We start from the raw sequence: 19,928 nt of genomic DNA, 5'->3' as shown, positions 1-19,928 counted from the left end.
GTGTTATTTGAGGCACACAGATGTGACGTTTAAAACCTGGAGATATGAAGAATCATGGGCCTCATTAAATTCAGTTATTTATGTTCACCGACACCCCCGACCCACCATGCACAAACTCTCTGGCATGACTGTCTCTGGCAGTGTGGAGGTTGTGAATTGTCGTCTAAATAACAGCAGCTGTGAGAGTCTGTCAAGTCAGGCTGACTGATGTCTTTGCTAAGGATGCTCCAGATCTCAATAAAAGTGTCACTGACATTTTATCATCTACATTCCCCATTCAGGATATTTCTGCATGTCTTAAATTTTCATGAGATTGACAGCAATATGGACAAATTCTCATCTTGTCAACTTGCACACTGCTGCTAAATTGTATACAAATTGTATCCTGTAACACTAACATGGTGGACTGTAAAACAAACGCATCATGCTTTCAGCTTTTATTCAAAGGGTTTTACTAAAAGCTTTACCTCAATACAGCAGTTTATATACACAGGCTCCGATTTTCAGAAGTTCAAACTCAATGGAAGGAGTGACTGACAAGCACTTTGATGGTCAGGTGAGCCCTTCTCTTCATATAGACCAGACATAATATCTGATGTTGAGTCAAAGTGTTGAACTTGAATTTTATAACTTTTCACTGTAATTTTAATCTAATTTTAAATATGAAGCCCAAAGAGATGTGAGTGCACGTGAGGCAGGACATCATTAGGCTGAAAAACCTGCTCAGCAATACCAAAAGGCCAGGAGGACATGATGTTTAGAAGTTATAGGATGGTTTTATAGAAAACCTCAAAAAGAGCTTGCGCACTGCTGTAAACAAAACATCTTGATGAAACGTAGAGGAAACCGAGGTTACATTGATGGGAGGAGAAAAAGCTCATGATACAAAGTATACCACAGTATCTGGGGGAGGAGGGCGTGTTATGACACAGGTATGCATGGATGCCAGTAGAACCAGGCCACCAGTGTTTGCTGACGATGTGACTACACATAGAAGTAGTAGTAATTAGTAGTAATTGTACACGACTATACTCTGCTTACTTTCACCCAAAGGCTGCAAAACTGATAGGACTGAGCTTCACAGTGCAAATCCATAATGACCCAAAACATACTGCAAAAGCAAACGCAGAGTTTCTCCTGGTAAACAAATGAGATATTTTTATTTACCAACTTAACTGCCTGATCTCAACCCAGCACAGCATGCTTTCAGTTATTAAACAGGAAATACTGAAAAACCCACAAACAGACAGCAGCTGGACTTGGGGCTAATCATCCTTTCTTAATTAAGAATAGCATTTTCAGTGGGAATAGTGGTTGATGACCTGTCGGTGTGATGGATGATCATTTATCTCATAAACTAAGTCACATCAGGTCAAAAAGCTTATCAGGATATTTTCCATAGTTGTTCTTAAGTAATTATAGGTTAACAAGCTACTTTGTAAAACATAAAGAGACACAACACCATCATTAGTTTTATCATGGTTTAAATCATGTTTATCAGAGAGGTCTTTTTCTGTTAAAATTGGGCAATACTCCTCTTCCTCCGCCCCTATGTGTCGTGGTGTGCCACAGGGATCTGTTTTAGGTCCAACTCTGTTTCTCCTTATACATGCTGCCTTTGGGATCTATTTTTATGAAATACAATATTCCCTTTCATTGTTATGCTAATGACATCCAAATTTACTTCCCCCTGAAACTGGATGTCTCTGTCCCACTGCAGCCTTTGCTTAACTGTTTACATGATATTAAAGGCTGCTTAACACAGAATTTTATTACACTAAATGAAAATAAGACTGAAATTATGTTTTTTGGAGCTCATGCCCCTTTAAACAAGTTAACTGATACCCTCGGTCCTCTTGCTTCTCATCTTTCTCACACTGTAAGGAATCTCAGAGTCTCCAAAAGTTGGTTCTGTTCATCTGGACGTTTTCAGTGGGAGAAACGTTTCATCATCCATCCAGTGACTTCTTCAGTCTCAGCTGACTGCAGGTTTCCCCAACCTTATAAACAGTACATTTGCATAATGGTTGAAACCAGCCCAGTGAATGAACAGTGGGCTGGGAGGTCAGCTCCTTAATCATAATTATGCAAATTCTCATAGCCATTGATCAACAACCACTGATCAATGTCCATGAGTACCATTGACAGAGAGTTGGGGAATGGCTGCAATCACAGCATTGTAAGATGGTGACAGATGTACCCTTAGGCCCCCTCCTCGACTTAGAGATGGTCTTTACCTTTTCACGTAAATGGCCTCCTTGACTCCGCCCTCAAACCAGCGTTCCTCCCTGTCCAGGATGTGTACATCCTCATCGTTGAAAGAGTGTCCACTGGCCTGTAGGTGTAAATAAACTGCAGAGTCCTGGCCTGATGAGGTAGCTCTTCTGTGTTGTGCCATCCACTTCGCCAGAGGTTGTTTGGTTTCCCCGATGTATAAATCCTGGCAATCCTCCTGCACTTAACAGCGTACACTATGTTACTCTGTTTGTGTCGGGGGACCCGATCCTCGGGGTGGACCAATTTTTGGCGCAGCGTGTTTTGGGGTTTAAAAGCCACAGAGACCCGGTGTTTAGAAAAAATGCATCTCAACTGCTTGGATACTCCTGACACATATGGGATCACTACAGGTTTTCTCTTAGGCAGCGGTTGTCCTTCTCTCCTGGATCAGCTGGAGCTTTCTTTTGGAGCCTTCCCAGCTTTGACAAAAGTCCAGCTGGGATAACCACATTTACTCAGGGCCTTCTTGATGAGATGTTCTTCTGCTTCCCTGGCTGCTGTGTCTGTGGGGATGGTGTTTGCTCTGTGTTGTAGCGTCCTGATGACACCCAGTTTGTGCTCCAGTGGATGATGAGAGTCAAGCCTTAGATACTGATCCGTATGTGTAGGTTTATGGTACACGTCAGCCTTTAGATGTCCCCCATTACTGATGGAAATCTCACAGTCCAAGAAGGCTAACCTGCCACTTTTCATATCCTCCCTGGTGAATTTGATGTGTCGTTCCACTGAGTTAATGTGATCTGTGAAATGTAGTACGTCCTGAGATTTGATTTTCACCCAGGTGTCATCTAGATATCTGAACCAATGGCTTGGTGGTGTTCCAGGGTAGGATAGCAACACCCTCTTTTCCACTTCTTCCATGTACAAATTGGCCACGATGGGTGAAACTGGGGAACCCATGGCACACCCATGTTTCTGCCTGTAGAACTGACCCTTGTATGTGAAATAGGTGGAATTAAGACATAGTTCAAACACACTTGGTCGATGCTGAGAGTGGTCCTGTTGCTGAGGTTGGGGCCATCCTGTAATCTCATACGAACTACCTCCAACGCTTCTGTGACTGGGATGCAAGTGAAGAGAGATGTAACGTCGTACGAGACCATGGCTTCATCTGCCTCCATGATGACATCTCTCACCTTTTCAACACAATCCAAGGTGTTCTGGATGTGGTGTTCAGAGCTGCCTACCAGCGGGTTGAGGATCGAAGCCAGAAACTTGGAGATGTTATAGGTGACAGAGCTGATCATACAGACAATCGGTCTTAATGGTGCATCCTGTTTATTTATCTTTGGTAAACCATACAGACTTGGTGTAGCTTCCCCTGGGTACAGCCTGTGGTATGAGGCCTGGTCAATAGCATTGTCTTGTTCTAACTGCTTCAGACAGTCTATCACCGTGGAATAATCTGCCAATCTCTGAGTGTTAGTAGATAGCTCCTTTAAATTAGAGAAGCAAGTGTCCACAGTTGTGAAAATAAGTTTTTATCAGTTACGTGAAATTGCCACAGCTAAGCCTTATCTTCCTCCAAGAGATCTAGAAACACTTATTCATGTCTTCATCACCTCTAGACTGGACTACTGCAATTCCCTCTATTTGGGTCTTCAGTACTCATCTCTCCATTGCTTGCAGTTAGTCCAAAATGCTGCTGGACGTCTTTTAACAGGTGTTAGAATGTATGAACACATCACTCCAAATTTACACTGGCTCCCTGTAAAATATCTTATTGATTTTAAGATTCTTTTACTTTCTTTTAAAGTTTTAAATTATATTGTGCCCAGTTATTTAAATGAACTCCTCAACATGTATGACCCCAAAAGAGCACTGAGATCGTCTAACCAGATGGTCTTAGCACAACCAAGGTCTCGATCGAAGCATAGAGGAGATCGGGCCTTCACCGTAGCAGACTCTGGAATAATCTGGTAGAGGAGATTCGTACTTCAGAGTCTATTCAGCCTTTTAAATGGCGTCTTAAAACTCACATTTTCACTCACTGTTTCTCTTGTTTTTAACTGATTGTGAAGCACTTTGGTCAACTCTGTTGTTTTTAAATGTGCTATACAAATAAATGTTGAACTGAATTAGCAGTGAACCAGACTATTAGTAACACTATTTTCACATGTGGCCATCTGAGAACCACGCAGCATTTGTACACACTCTTGATGTGCTGAGTGATTCTTCAGTGTTTCCTAGTTGGCAAACCAGCACAAGTTGTCCACTGGTCCTAATGGGACAGCTCTGTACAGTCTGCAGCAATCCTGGGTGGGCGAGGCGGACATCGCTTAACAGGATAATCTCCACAACAGGCTCAGCCCTTTGTTTCTCTTCAAAGGCTCTTCGAAAGGAAAATATCCATCTGAGGATTTATGACCAGGGTTAACCTTTCAGACGAAACAGACAAGAGTCCTGAGCAGAGACCAGCGTCTGTATTTCACTGCACTTTGTTTTTTCAGCTTTCTCGGTTTCAGCCTTTGATGCATGATTTAGACAGTCTCTCTCTCTCTCTCTCTCTCTCTCTCACACACACACACACACACACACACACACACACTGGAGGTCAGACAGACCATGACAATACAAGTAAGTAAACATGGACCTATCATTTTAACCTTTGACCCTGGCCCCAGAGCCTAAACCAGCACGCTGACCACTGAAACAGAGAAAGGATGGATTCCTAGTTTGGGAACTCTTCAAATCTAAAACAATAAAGTTTATGCTTATGTTAATATTGTGCCTTACTCTTATTTTTTTCTCCTGTTTACTTTTTTCCTGCTGTCTGCTATTCACATTTTATTCCAGTTGGTGTGGAGCACCCACGGTTTAATTGTGCATGTACAATGACCACAAATGGCTATTCTATTCTATTCTATTCTATTCTATAAAGGTGCAGTGGGGCTAAAAGAGCAAACAGTGGGAAAAAGACAATAACTCTCAAAATGACAGAAATGAAATATGAGCCACTACATGTTAATGTATTATTTAATTAGTTTGTTATACAGACAAGAGTTACATGAACAACAGAGTGATTTATTTAATGTTTAATAGCTCCCAAAAATAAATAAAAAATATATCACATATATTATTTGCATGAAACTGTAATATTTTTACAGTATCCAAATTTTACAATATATAACTTTGTTAGAGTATATAGTCAGAATAAATATTGTTTTTGGAATTACTTTAGATAAATCTGCACTGGCCTAAATAAATGATGCTCTGCACCAGCTGTAACAGCTTCTGTACTGTTGTTTGTAAAGCTCCTCATGTCATTGTTGTGTATGGTATGAAATATATTATCACTATTTTCAACATGAAAACCTATTTTTGTACCAGTTAGATGAAAAAAAAAGAAAACAGAAGTTTCACATGAAATAATAAACAGTTTTATCAGAATGTAAATATATACAGTGGCTTGCAAAAGTATTCGGCCCCCTTGAACTTTTCCACATTTTGTCACATTACAGCCACAAACATGAATCAATGTTATTGGAATTCCAGGTGAAAGACCAATACAAAGTGGTGTACACGTGAGAAGTGGAACGAAAATCATACATGATTCCAAACATTTTTACAAATAAATAACTGCAAAGTGGGGTGTGCGTAATTATTCAGCCCCTGAGTCAATACTTTGTAGAACCACCTTTTGCTGCAGTTACAGCTGCCAGTCTTTTAGGGTATGTCTCTACCAGCTTTGCACATCTACAGACTGAAATCCTTGCCCATTCTTCTTTGTAAAACAGCTCCAGCTCAGTCAGATTAGATGGACAGCGTTTGTGAACAGCAGTTTTCAGATCTTGCCACAGATTCTGGATTGGATTTAGATCTGGACTTTGACTGGGCCATTCTAACACATGGATATGTTTTGTTTTAAACCATTCCATTGTTGCCCTGGCTTTATGTTTAGGGTCGTTGTCCTGCTGGAAGGTGAACCTCCGCCCCAGTCTCAAGTCTTTTGCAGACTCCAAGAGGTTTTCTTCCAAGATTGCCCTGTATTTGGCTCCATCCATCTTCCCATCAACTCTGACCAGCTTCCCTGTCCCTGCTGAAGAGAAGCACCCCCAGAGCATGATGCTGCCACCACCATATGTGACAGTGGGGATGGTGTGTTCAGAGTGATGTGCAGTGTTAGTTTTCCGCCACACATAGCGTTTTGCATTTTGGTCTCATCTGACCAGAGCACCTTCTTCCACATGTTTGCTGTGTCCCCACATGGCTTGTGGCAAACTGCAAACGGGACTTCTTATGGTTTTCTGTTAACAATGGCTTTCTTCTTGCCACTCTTCCATAAAGGCCAACTTTGTGCAGTGCACGACTAATAGTTGTCCTATGGACAGATTCCCCACCTGAGCTGTAGATCTCTGCAGCTCGTCCAGAGTCACCATGGGCCTCTTGGCTGCATTTCTGATCAGCGCTCTCCTTGTTCGGCCTGTGAGTTTAGGTGGACGGCCTTGTCTTGGTAGGTTTACAGTTGTGCCATACTCCTTCCATTTCTGAATGATGGCTTGAACAGTGCTCCGTGGGATGTTCAAGGCTTGGGAAATCTTTTGTAGCCTAAGCCTGCTTTAAATTTCTCAATAACTTTATCCCTGACCTGTCTGATGTGTTCTTTGGACTTCATGGTGTTGTTGCTCCCAATATTCTCTTAGACAACCTCTGAGGCCGTCACAGAGCAGCTGTATTTGTACTGACATTAGATTACACACAGGTGCACTCTATTTAGTCATTAGCACTCATCAGGCAATGTCTATGGGCAACTGGCTGCACTCAGACCAAAGGGGGCTGAATAATTACACACACCCCACTTTGCAGTTATTTATTTGTAAAAAATGTTTGGAATCATGTATGATTTTCGTTCCACTTCTCACGTGTACACCACTTTGTATTGGTCTTTCACCTGGAATTCCAATAACATTGATTCATGTTTGTGGCTGTAATGGGACAAAATGTGGAAAAGTTCAAGGGGCCGAATACTTTTGCAAGCCACTGTATATGTGTTTTTTTTTTTGTTTTTGCTTTATTTGACAGACACAGGAAGGAAAGGACAGAGAGGGGGAAGACACGTGGCAAAGGGCTGCGGGTCGGATTCAAACCTGGCACCGCCGCACTCAGCTGTGTGGCACGTTGTCAGGTTTTGTGTGGAGGCGAGGAAGAAGGAACCCAAACGCGGGACTTGCAGGTAGGTGAAGCCTGGTGATTTATTATGATGAACGGATGAAACAGAACATGAAACGGAGGGCTGACTGAACTGAGATCGCTGGCTGAACTGAAATGACTTAACTGGCTGGCTGGATAGGAAACACGGACAGCGTACACAACATCAACATTAATGACACGACAACGATCGGATGGAACTGAGGACTTAAATACACGCTGGGTGATGAATGATTAGAAACCGGTGAGTACACAGCTGAACTTAGTCTGACTAATGATACATGGAAATAACTGGAACACAATACGCAGGCGGTATGCTGGCACGGAAAACAGGAAGTGAGAAAGTGAATGTGGCAAACAAAACTGAACATAAACCAACTGAAATCACTGGGTCAACGACCCACGAACCCTGACACACGTAGTCGTACATTCAACGCACTGAGCTAAGCTGGTGTTTGTTTGAATGTGTATTTAATCATGTAGACTTGTCCTACTACTAATAATAATATCTTGATAATTTTAAAACGTCTGGTTTCCCATAGGAGGAAATTTCAGTACCTGAAAAAATCGTTTCAATACCTTTAAAGTTTTCTCATTTCTACCTATAATGTTTTGTTTTGTTAATGTTTCCAGCTGGTTGTTCTATCGTGTTTTTCTTACAGCGATACTTAATATGGGTGATTGTTATTACTGCTGAGCTAGTTCAGAAATATCTCGCTGGAGGCTGTAAACACAAAATAGGTGTAACTGGACACACGAGACCTTTGACCTCTGCATCCTCACACATTGACTCATTGTGTCACCTTTCCCTTGCTCAGTTGTTCATTCCTACATGCTGGGTGAACACAATCCTCCTGGCTGGCATGGTAGAAGCAGGGCTACATGTCACCATGACACGCAGACTAATGCAGGAACAAGCAGGACACGGATTAGCAACAATCCTGCATGGGATTCCATTATGTTGCTGCAGTCATGATGGAGATCAGACAGGTGTGCTACAACAATGAGCTCTTTCACATGTAGAAGTGAGAGCAGCAAATGTATGTATGTGCACCCTCAATGGAACCAAATAATGCTGTTACCACTTAGTGGCTGAAGCCGGCTTGGTTAGCTCTAAATCCAAGTATCCAGGAAATACTGCTGCAACTATCAAAGTGTAGAAATAACTGACTGTTGTTACAATCAAAGGCTGAACACTTATCGCTGCGAACAGGCAGACTGATGTCAGGCTCAGGCTACACTCTGATAATATGTATATAATATGAATATGTAAACGTATGTGTGATCAAGATTACAGTTAAAAATTCTTGGTGGAGAGACAGCCTCGGGGTGTGTGATCAAGATTACAGTTAAAAATTCTTGGTGGAGAGACTCTTTTAGGGAGAGTGACTGTTTGGTTGGGATCAGTCATATCTTCTCCTCTTTTGCAACCTGTCAATAAGGAAGATAACACCATTTATTGACATTCATTCATGTCTTTAAGTGCTTTAGACAAGTTAGTGTGATTTTATTTCACTCCTTGCAGAAAAACAAAGTGTGCTCACCAGAGATGCTCATTTATTTGTTTCTTCTAAAATATGAACATGAATTATTGTTACACTATGAATATTGTAAACAAAGGTAAAACACATAACATCTTCAACACACTAAAGAAATTTGTTTTGTATGTAGTAAATTCATAGATAGAATTCAACATTCTGTGTTGTGTTTGAAAAGACCAGCGACAGACGAGAAGAAAAATGAGCCTCTTGCAAAAAGAAAAAACTGTTAGACATCAAGTTAAAAGAAATAACTAATATTTACACTCAGTGTTAAAATTTATATGGAAAAAGGTACGATTGTCAAGTAATGCTTGCAGGAATATTGCTACATTGTGTGTGTCAGAAAACCATTAACAGTCACAGCCAATCAGAAGTTATGGCCACGCACAGCAGACCACACAAACGAAGAGGTGACGAGAGCAGCTACCTGTGGAGAGAAAGTCACAGAAGAAGGATAAAGTGTGGATGTTAGGATGCTGTTGCCTGGAGTGTACTCTGTGTGCTATGACCTCCTGTTCCGCTACATCTTTATTTCATGGCTGACAAATTGAATGCCAATGTGGCGTAAGGAATTCTGCCTACACATCTGATTTATGGTCCTCAGCTGCTGTCAGCCACCAGCTGGCCTTTAGATAGGCCTCAGAGGGAAGTGGACAAACAGATGGACCCAGGCACACAGACAGAAACCAAGACCAGGACCTTCACACACTGGGTAAGAGGAGTGCAAGCAGATCTAGAGGAGACGTATTTATATATATTTTTATTGTCAAATCATGTACAGAAATAAGTCGATAAATAAAAATATCAAAAGATATTAAGAATTAATCATTAATATTATTAAGAATTTGTTTAACAATGGCTGAACTATACAAAAAAAATACAAAAAAACAAAAAAACAAAAAACAAAAAGAAGATGATAACAGTGGGTGGATTATATTCTTAAACTTAGTTACAGCACTTTCAGAAAGACATCTACTGTGATGAAGTCTACTCCCCACTGTTGTGTAATAATGTCAATAAAAACAAGACAGAGCTTCAGGAGGAAGAGAGGATGCTCTGCCTATTCCTAAATAAAAATCAAATATAATAACTTAAAAAAAAACAAAAACAAAAAAAACAAACAAACAATGGCTGAACTCCTAACTAACACTCCATAGACACCTCACTTTCCGACACTTATGCACTCCATACTGTACATATATGACGTTCATTCATACTGCTGACCTCTGTATATTTATACATATGTATACACACGCACACACGCACATGTATATATATGTATTTATATGTATACATATTTAGTAATGTGCATACATTCTTATATTTGTACATATATTTATTCTTATAATTCTCATGTTCCTGTTCTTGTATTTTGCACCACTGTTGCTTGTGAAGCTCGCACACAAGAATTTCACTCACATGTGCACTTGTAGCCGTGATGTGATGTGACAATAAAAGTGATTTGATTTGATAACCCTCTTCAAATCCTGATGCCTACATTACCTACACCTTAGTCATGAACAGTTCAGCAGACAGTCGGCTTTGTTAAGTTAGTAGATTCTACAGTGGAGCCTGAGGTGAACTCCTGTGACATCATATGAAAATATGAATCCAGCTCCTCACAGCTTCACGTTTGTCCCTGATGTGGTGACTCAAACACAGACACTGATGCACAGCATTGACTTATCCCTAGATTAATAGGTATGGCTTGACTTTAGCAGCAGTGAAGATGGAAGAATTATTACAGCTCCTCATGATAAAAATAAATAAATAAATAAATAAATAAATAAATAAATAAATATTAGGGGTGCAACGATACACAAAATTCACGGTTCGGTTCGGTTCGATTCGATACTTTGGTGTCACGGTTCAATATTTTATGGATACAAAAAAATGTTCATGCCTTTTTAATTTGTCATTTATTAAAATTATAAATATATCTTTTAACTCAAAAGTACAGTTTTTAAATTTAATCTTGCTGAAACAACAAAATAATGAAAAAAATAAATCTATCAGATCGAGAAATCACTCATCTTTGGAAAAGAGAGTCTATTACAGAGAAAAGGCTCTTTCCAAAATAAAAGCTATACTATACGCTTCTTCTGGGGTATATTCTCAGCAGCATATTAAACATATCAGGTCCCCACAAGGAGAGTCATGTGCTAACGGCTGTCTAAATGATTCGGGTAAAGTTTGTAGCATGCATGCTTGTTGTTTTTGTCTGCTTCCACTTGTCTTTGCACTAAGATGATGTCGGCGTAAACCTGCAGTCATATTCGTTGTGTTCCCACTAATGCTGTCAGCGTTAATCTCGTTAAAATGACGTTAACGCCATAACGCGGCAAATCTCTGTTAACGAGTTACCACCGATCGCCCCGTGCGTGGGGCTAGACGGCGTCAACACGTTAACAAGCTAACTGTGCTAACGCACTAGTTCCCACCAATGTAATTAAGCATTGTGTGGCACATCCGACATACTGTTTTACTTTTGTGCATGACGTGCTTACCATCAGGGTCATGCTTCACATGAAAACCAAGATAGTTCCAAACGCCGAATCGGAATGAGGGTGGGGGAGGTTCAATTTTGGGTAGCGTTGAGGCAGTTGCCATGTTGCAACAAGCTTAGCTTCTGTCTCGCTAGCTTGCGCTGCGCTCAGTGGATCTGCACTCGACAGTGCAGCCTAGGCGGAGTAGTTGAACGCAGATCCACTGAGCGCTCAACACAGACAGCATCGTCAGAAGAAAAGTTGACAAAATAAATTAAAAATTTTGTATTGTTCGATACATATGCGTACCGAAAGCACTGTATCAAACGGTTCAATACCGATACATGTATTGTTGCACCCCTAATATATATATATATATACATATATATATATCGTCTTCCGGTGGATGCATTTTTACCACTTTATAACCAGGTTACTGGTGAACCACTAAGGAATACTGTTAGGTTTATTCAAACGAAACAAGCCTAGTTTCAGAAATTTGATAGCGTTACCCTTCAAATCAAGACTTACTCAGCCCACACTGTTAATTTTGGTTATTGTAAATTAGTGCCCAATCTATATAAAGGATCAGAACTTCCACCTTGTAGCTTCTGAAAGTATATTTGTTTAGCATGTGTTGTTATTATTTTTTGTTCCAGTTTTCAGGCTTTTGGTTTCAGGCTAGAAAAGTGGAAGATTATGGTTTTGGTTAAAACAGGCCCTTTAATAATGATAACCATGTGTTAGACATTCCTGAATGGAAACTTCTTCCTCTTCGTTCTTTTCTCCATGCTGTAATGCTATGATGTAAACACAATCTGATTAGTCAATCACAGTTATGGTTTTGGAGTAACAGCATACATATTACTGTAGGAACAACCAACATGGTAATGACCTTAAAGCCTTTAACTCGGGGGTTAAAGACTTCATGCAACAAAAATGTTTTCAGAAACACTCCATCCATCAAAAAACCAGGTGATCTCTCACTGCCATACTCAGCAGCTTGCTTTCGGACTTTATTGTAATGGTTTTGCACACGTCTATGACACAATCTTCTCTAAACCAAGCCAAAACTGATTTGTGCTAAAAAAGCAAATTGCTATTTAAACTTCAATGCACTGCAAACATGTAGGTAAAAAACAGCTGTGTCAAAGACCAGTTAATTGCACCCTGTCATTCCTGTCTGCTTTAAATGTGCACAGAATAATATTTGACAAATACATAACAAAGGAGGGGAGAAAGGGGTGGAGCTCGGGGGGAGGGGAGTCATCGGAACTTGTTAAGAAAGTCATCTGAATTCAAGCCTCATTCCTGCCATTGATCCGACTGTTGAGAAGGAAACCAAAATGTTTGGCGTATTTTAGCCAATTAAGCTGTGAGAGAGCTAATTGTGGATGTGCTATTGAGCGTCTCTTTTTTCAAAGTGCTTAATGCTGGGCTGCTTGCACAAGGATCAATTGTGGGCTCTGTGACGGGATTAGATCACAGTGGTTGCTATTATATTAACAAGGTAATTGTAGTGCTGTGGAAGAGGTAGCAACTGCAACAAGTGCAACACACCACCATTATTGGACAGTACAGGCTGGGGCGAGAGTAATCCCTGTTTCCAACCCACCACACAGCTTTTGCTGTTTTACACACACAATCACACAAAGTGTGTGGCCCTTGTGCCCTTGTAGAGAAGGTGTTAATCACATTACCAATGATAACACTTCACACTTCACTGTACTGCATACGCTCTGTACCACTGTGAAGACGTACAGCAGGAGGGCTTAAATTTCACTGCTGCTCATAATGAGTTTCTGCAAACAGCAACGTCTGTAGCCTCCATGAGCCAGTGTGGTTTAAATGCACACACACACACACTAGACTTTGTCTTCCTCTTGACATTCCATTAATACTAGATTCAGCATGAAATCCAATTAGAGTTATAGCAGAGGATCGCCTAAAGACAGTAAATGTGTGCTACACATGATGAATGCACGTTGAAGTATTTTACTTCTTTAAGTATATTTTATGCTACTGCTTAAGTCGAATGCTACTACTCCTGTATTAAGAAGACCCGAGTGCTGACAGGCAAAAAACAACACTTAAACTTTGAACAGAAATCGAGCTGTTTATTAAAGGCTGGTTAACAGTACAAAACAAAAGCACAAAGGCAAAACTAAACAATAACCTAAACTGGGTGAACATAAAAAACCCTAAATGTGAGCATGAACATGGAAACGTGGCATGGAAAAACTTGAAACATGAAGACTTGGCCTGAGGACATGAAGCTCTTGAAAACATGGCACGAGCATGGCAGAATAGCAGATGATCAGACAAGGAATGACTGAAAACTCATAGGCTAAATATACACGGGGGGTGCTGAGGGGAAGTGGAAACACCTGGGAAAACAGCTGATTAGAATAAACATAATGATCTCACAGGGGAAGTGAAACTAAACACACTGAACATGGAAACACCAGACTCTTCACAATAAAACAGGAAACATAACAAGACACAGACATGACAGCACGAGCTTGACAACATAGGACACGCAGACATGAACACATGACAGACTAAGACACGTGGACTTAATGTGACGAACAGACGAGGAACACACACACACTATAGCTACACAGAGCGAAAAGGTGGCCGGAGATGAGACATGGACAAGGCACAAACAGAACATGATGACTGGAGGAAACACATGACAGATGGAACTGGTCACAATGGGGCAACATGTAAACAAGAGGAGGAGACAGGAGACAAAGACATCACCGAAACACATGAAGGGTGAGGGAGACTTAAACACAGGGGGCGGAGACACAAGGGGAATCTAATAAACATGGAACTATAACTGGGCAACCTAGGAAGCTTAAGATAACTAAATGAACTTAAACATAAACCATCAAAATATATAAAAACTCAAAACGCTGGGTCAAACGAGCCAGGATTGTGACATCCCCAACAGGAGGAGGGGGCCTAAGGGTGCATCTTTCACCATCTTACTGTACAATGCTGTGCTTGCAGCCATTCCCCAACTCTCTGTGAATGGTACTCATGGTCATTGATCATGGTCGTAACAATTTGCCTGTTATTGATCATGAACCTGACCTCACAGCCCATTGTTAATCAGTGGAGCTAGTTTCAGTCATTATGCAAAAGAACTGTTATAAGATTGGAGGAACCTGCAGTCAGCTGAGACTGAAGAAGTCACAAAATGTTCCTCCCACTGAAACCCTACGTCCACATCAGCAGAATGAACTTCCTGCTCACCTGTGATTCACCTCCTGTTAGGTTCATGTGAATAGAGTCAAGGGCAGCCTAATTACTGTCACTTTGATCTGAAATGAAACTAGTGCAAAAAAAAAAGATTAAAATAACATCACTACATTTTCAATATATTCACTGTATTTATTCGTTGTATTTATCCTCCTCCTACCTTCAGGACCTGTTGTTGTGATTTGGCGCTGTATAAATAAAACTGACTTGAACTGATGTGTTTATCAGAGTATGTATGTTAGATAGAAAGGACTTAGGTTTAGGAATAAAGTGCTTGTATGAATGGGTGAATAAGGCATGTTGTATGGAGTGTTCGAGTTTAAAAGCACTACATAACAAGGATACCATTTGGTGAAAATGTCAGCATCTTTAGTTTGGCCTCCTGTCTTTCTGTTAGTGGCACTGTCTCCACACCGTATATCACAGAAGTTCTTACCTTTCACTCTTGCTGCTGTCCTGTCATAAATGACCCCTGATGCTCAACTGCCTTACTTACTTCTACTGACTTTCATTCCTCTTCTCCCCAAAGCAGATCTCCACCTCTCCAGGCTCTCTTCCAGCTGCTCCATACTCTCACTGCACATCACAATGTCCTCTGCAAACGTCATAGTCCATGGAGCTTACCGCCTGACCTCCTCTGTCAACCTGTCCTTTACTGCTGCAAACAAGTAGGGATCAGAGCAGATCCCTGATGTTATCCCACCCTGCCTCAAACCCATCTGTCTCTCCTACTGCACACCTCACCCTGTCTCCCTGTCCTCACACATCCTGCACCGGCCTCACATACTTCTCTGCTGCTCCTGATTTCAACACGATACCACAGTTCCTCTCTTAGCACCCCATATACTTCTGCTACATATACTATCTAGATCCACAAAGACACTTTTGATCCTCACTACATTTTTCCATCAACATTCTCAAAGCAAACATGACATATGTAGTCCTCTTTCACAGCATGATCCCACACTGCGGCTGATTGGTCATCTTCCAGGCACATCCATATGTGATTGGCAGTGTCGAGCGTAATGTGTTACAAAGTAATGAGTTACTGTATTTAACGTAATTAATTACAGTAACTAAACATAAAACTTTCATGTAATGTGGTAATGTAATGGGTTATTGGACTAAATTCATTATTTCCATTACAGTCAAAATCATGTTGGTGTTTGCATTACAGAACGTCTTCAGTGATCTGCACACTGAGTGTAGCAATCAACTCATTTTAGTTCATGTGTGGGAGCATGAAAGTCCAGGGTAATAACAACTGCATTATACTGTGAGCTACTGCAACTCCTGCTCTTTGCAAACATCTGCACAGACAGCACGCTAATACAAAGCTAGTGAAAAGCCCAGAGTGAGGGCAAGCAGTTATGCTTGTTGTTGTACAGCAGAATCACTGTGCAGATGGATATGAAGTCTCTTTGTGTTCATATGTAAAACTAAACACAACGTGTCGTCACTGGGATGTGTTAGTGTGTGGGTCAGATCTATACTGTTAACTGGTAATTATGAGTCAGTGCCTTTCAGCTCGTTTTATGAAGTAACCAGAAAATAATGTAATGATTAGTGAAACAAATTACTCTTTTAAGTAACGCACTGCAATACTTTTAAGAAAAGTACCAAGTAATGTGGAATAACCACATTTTTTGAGTAACAACTTCAATTTGTATTTGAAATATGTTATGGTTCTGTCACTCTTGGCATTAAACTGTAGGGTGTTTCCATTTTTTTCATATTTTATGAAAAGTACAAAAATCTGTGTCACTGACATGAAGGAAGAAGTGCTCAGGTTTAAGGCAGAAAGAACATCAAAATAGTCGGAGACCATGATAAAGAGTTCATCTTGTCAATTTTCTGGTTTGAGGACTGTGATTTGGAGTGTGGGAGTTCTTCAAGGGTTAGTGGTGCAAAGTATTCCCAAACACTGTCACGTTTAAAGCGCTTGCTGCTGTTAACTGTTTAAAGGCCCAGCGTTTCTTTGAAGAGTTGTCTCTTTGTCTAGTGGACTGGGATGCAGGCTTAGCAGAGCTGCTTGGTATTCCCCCTGAGGCTTTGTTCCTTTGGCCGCCATATGGGAGAGAGAAAACAGCCATATAAGTACTTAAGCAAAGTCTATATTTACTCAGGAATTTTCTCAGCTTTGCTTTACTTTAGTGGAAAAACAATAACCAGGCTGAATCAACGCTACCATTATAAGCACTTATGCAAAGTTCATATTAGCAATGGAAATTTCAACCTTGGCAGGAATGTCCATGAGGCACTACACAGAGCTTCAGCTGCTGAACAAACCTGCTTTTCTCTCAATCCTGAGCAAGCACAGTTATGAAAGATGGTGTGAGAAAACAAACAATTACTACTGTTTTATTTCATCCAAACTGTTGTTTCTTTCTCTTCTTCTCATGCAGTCAACTGTTTTTTCGTATTAAAGGAATTAGTACTAATCAAATACCGAGTGAACATGTCAGGAAAGCTGCAGCCACTGCTGCATGAGATGTATGTGTAGTTATCAGTCCATGATAACACGGAGTTATAATGTCATGTGACAAAAACAGGTTTCACTAACAGACATAAGAGACTGTGACCAGTTTTGCAGATGAGCGTTTCTGTGCTCATCTAATTCACAGAGTTTTGCATGTTTTCACATTATTTTCAAGTATCGTTCAATTTAAAATGTAAAATGTGAAGTTTCCTTTTAGTCGTATATAACACTGTACTCATGGGTGCAGTGTTATATCAGATCACGGTTTGTGTGTATGAAAGGATAAACTGTTGAAACTGTTGAACCAACTGTGAAATAAATAAATAAATGAAATGAAATATATGTTGTAAGAAAATGTCCTTCCTTTAGATACTGAACACCAAATTGCATCTGCTAGCATAAAATTAAGCAGAATAAATGAGTGACTGTGGATTGTATTATAGAGAAAGTTGGTATAAAGATGCCCCTTCAGTGCAGGCTGTCCTTACGCTGCAGAGGGATTTACATCCTGCGTATTCAGACTTTCAGGCTGCCGTCACCTTAGTCGGCAGTAATTCTGCCATGTACAAAACATTTCTGGCTACATCGCATTGATAAGATATCAGTTTAGTCAACTCTAGTGTTACCAAACATAACATGCTGTATAAAATTTTCTGGGCTGGAGAAAGTGGAAGTTGCTGGCTTCAGTCTTTGGCTGAGTTATACATGTATCTGTCTGGATTGCAACATAGCAGAACATATGAGAGCTGTTTACCAAATATCTCCCAGCAAAGCCGTTCATCTGGAGAACTGAGCATCAGCCGAGTGCATGCTGGGAGATTAGACTGAGCCTGCTTGGCTAAATCCAATATTTACTGAGGAGGCTGCTGTCAACACTCCTCTGTTACTGTTAGCCTATGTGTGTGTGTGTGTGTGTGTGTGTGTTTGTATGTGTGTGTGTAGGAGAAAGACACAATAAATATTTAAACAGCTTCATTTCTTTTGTGTTGAAATATTAGTAATGTAGTACATGCTTCATCTTTACAGAGACTTTATCCTGCTGTGGTAAAGCCAACCATGCAACTTTAAATATGGGTGGGTGGGTGATTTTAGGCGTGGGGAGTTGGGGAGTAATTGATATCATATGATAAGCAGTTTCTGGCCTTATATTCAACTGTGTTTGTGCATCCCACAGAAACTGGAGCAGCTCGCCCACATCTGAGAGCCATCTTTCTCCTTCATGCAAAAAGTACATGCATAAAGAGCAGGCCTCTCAGTGGAGCTCTGATGGTCGATCAATGGCATGTGAACATACAATAAAACAAAGCTGGGAAATTAAGAATAGAAGGTTTTGTGGTTTTCTAACTATAACAGGTCTTAATCGGTTGTAGGATTTCGTGCTAGAAAAAAATGATTTACTCTCTGGTAAGTGCAAGTTTATGTTCCATGTACACTGGGCATTTTTTATCAGACCAGAGCGCAAAAGTGGAGCAAACTTTATTTTACATGAAAGTTAATGGAAAAACACGACTGGAGCAGCAAGGCTTTCATGACTGAATCTGAAAAAGAGGGAGACTAAAATGAATAACATGATGGGGGAGGGGGGTAAATGGGATGGTTATTCAATTACACTCATAGGCTTACTTGTAACAATGTTTCGTGGAGGCGGTGTGGAGGGTAGCTGGGGGAGGCAAGGTTCGGTAGCTGGACAGCAGTGCAGGTAGATGAGTAGCAGTAACAGTCAAGAGTTAGCAGGAGTAGTTCTTCAATAGATCCAAGAATGCATGCAGGAGCCAGAAGAATCAGGCAACTGGAAAATTCACAACGAGAATACAAGTTGATGGCACAGAACACAGAGTTATTAACAAAGGACACATAATGTTAGTATTAACGATCTGGCAGAGAACGGCCATCTTAATGAGGGTAACCGGGCGACACAGTTCAATTCAGTTCAGTTCAGTTTTATTTACACAGCACCAAATCACAACAACACTTGCCTCAAGGCGCTTTATATTGTAAGGTAGACCCTACAATAATACATAGAGAGAAAAACCCAACAATCATATGACCCCCTATGAGCAAGCACTTTGGCGACAGTGGGAACCTGAGCCTGACAGAACCAGGCTCAGGGAGGGGCGGGGCCATCTGCTGCGACCGGTTGGGGTGAGAGAAGGAAGACAGGATAAAGACATGCTGTGGAAGACAGACAGAGATGAATAACAAGTGTGATTCAATGCAGAGAGGTCTATTAACACATACTGAGTGAGAAAGGTGGATGAGCATCTGACCTGCAGCAGAGCCTCCCCGAGCACATGAGCCTGCAGAGAAGAACAAACAAAACAAACACAAAGCCAGTCTGCACATACCCTCGCACAGTTCAGGTGCCGTCAGATTAAACGTTAGCAACTGTGCAAAACAACATTCAGTTACTAGAAAACAAAAAAACAAGTAAACCTGTGAACATTAAAGTTAATTATGAGCAGTGGTTAAAGTGGGATTTGGCAGGTGGAGGACCTTTAAGATTCCCTAAGATCAGCTGACCTGTTCTGCTACTCCAACATGCACTATCCCACATAGCAAAATTGGTATGGCCCAGATCTGTCCCACACAATGTGCTTACACATGGCCCACATACCGCAAAGAATGACGGCCCTTTTGGGGGCCCAGATCAGGTTTGCCAGAGGTGGCCCACGCATGGGCCAGCACAAGGCCAGCTGCAGACACACTGGTGGTCCTGTTTCAGCTCTGGCC

Source organism: Oreochromis aureus, linkage group 11 (genome assembly GCF_013358895.1).
Source record: "Oreochromis aureus strain Israel breed Guangdong linkage group 11, ZZ_aureus, whole genome shotgun sequence".
Lineage (NCBI taxonomy): Eukaryota > Metazoa > Chordata > Actinopteri > Cichliformes > Cichlidae > Oreochromis > Oreochromis aureus.
This window is presented reverse-complemented; position numbering follows the sequence as displayed.